The sequence below is a fragment of the Trypanosoma cruzi genome (assembly GCF_000209065.1).
Source record: "Trypanosoma cruzi strain CL Brener chromosome Unknown tcruzi_1047053411027, whole genome shotgun sequence".
In the NCBI taxonomy this organism is placed as follows: domain Eukaryota; phylum Euglenozoa; class Kinetoplastea; order Trypanosomatida; family Trypanosomatidae; genus Trypanosoma; species Trypanosoma cruzi.
This window is the reverse complement of record NW_906003.1, coordinates 1-982: the sequence shown is the minus strand read 5'-3', so window position 1 is coordinate 982 and position 982 is coordinate 1. Positions and strand designations below refer to the sequence as shown.

Below are 982 nucleotides of genomic sequence, written 5' to 3'. Positions count from 1 at the left end.
AGGCAATGAACACAGAGGTCAAGGAAAATACGGAGACAGAAACTCACACACAAAGGAAACTCGCCAACACAGAAAGCAGCGGGAGTTGTACCGGCGAACGGAAGGCAATTCAGGGGTAATCAACGGTGCGGCATACGCGGAATGCAGTTTTTGTTATACAAGCAGAGTCGCCGTACCAATGCCAAAGGATTCAAGGGGGGGTTCTTCTATACTTTGTGGAATATGACGCCCAAGATGGTACCGGATGACTGCTTTTTCTTTCCTTACCCCTCCCTCTCAGGTTGGTTCGGATCTTTTTTTACTGTTCTGTTTCTATTTCTTTGGCGGACAGGGTACGTTTTTACTTGGGTATGGATGTTAACTATTTTTTAATTTTTTTGGTGAAGTGTAGAGGGGGTGATTGTGTGGCAATGGAGGCCATGTAGGTTGTCACAGAATCGTTGCGATCAGGTCGGGGTGCCATTTACGGTCGCGGTGCGACCACTTTCAAAAAAAAACTATCGATACAGTCTCTGTACCATATTGGTACACGAAGCTTCCAAATCCGCTTCTGGCGGTTATGTTTGGTCAATTTATTTGACCCGGGTCTACGGACCTTTTTTTTGTATGGTATCCCTGTACCCTTGTGCAACTGTTTTCCAGTTTTCCCTTCCAGTTTTATACTGTTCCCCTACGTTCCGTGTCCTTTATTTTTTTTGCACTTTTATTTGTTTTGTTTTCTATTGACTTTGTTCTGTTTTTGTTTATTTTTGCGGCGGTGGCCACTCATTTCAGTGCAGCGCGACGGCAGCACGGCTGAGCGGCAGTCTTGGAAGACGAATGAATGACTTGTAGAAAAAAAGACATGGCATATTGCACATTTGTGTAGACTGTTTTTCTTTTCTTTTGTTTCCGTTGTTTTTGGATGTTTACTTGTTTTTTGATGCTGTTGCTTGTGTTTTGGCGAGAAAAATGTTTGTTTGATTTTTTATTGTTTTTCTGT

At 42.9% G+C, this 982-nt stretch overlaps 1 non-coding gene across 1 annotated transcript, besides 1 other annotated feature; it reads left to right on the top strand.

Moving 5' to 3' along the window:
* Positions 1–498: 498 nt before the first annotated feature.
* On the top strand, positions 499–596 carry Tc00.1047053411027.10. Its single transcript, XR_008254041.1, has one exon. It is a non-coding gene; the product is annotated as a spliced leader RNA, 5' partial (transcript).
* Positions 597–685: 89 nt separating this feature from the next.
* Positions 686–750: a sequence feature (A-rich).
* Positions 751–982: the final 232 nt, after the last annotated feature.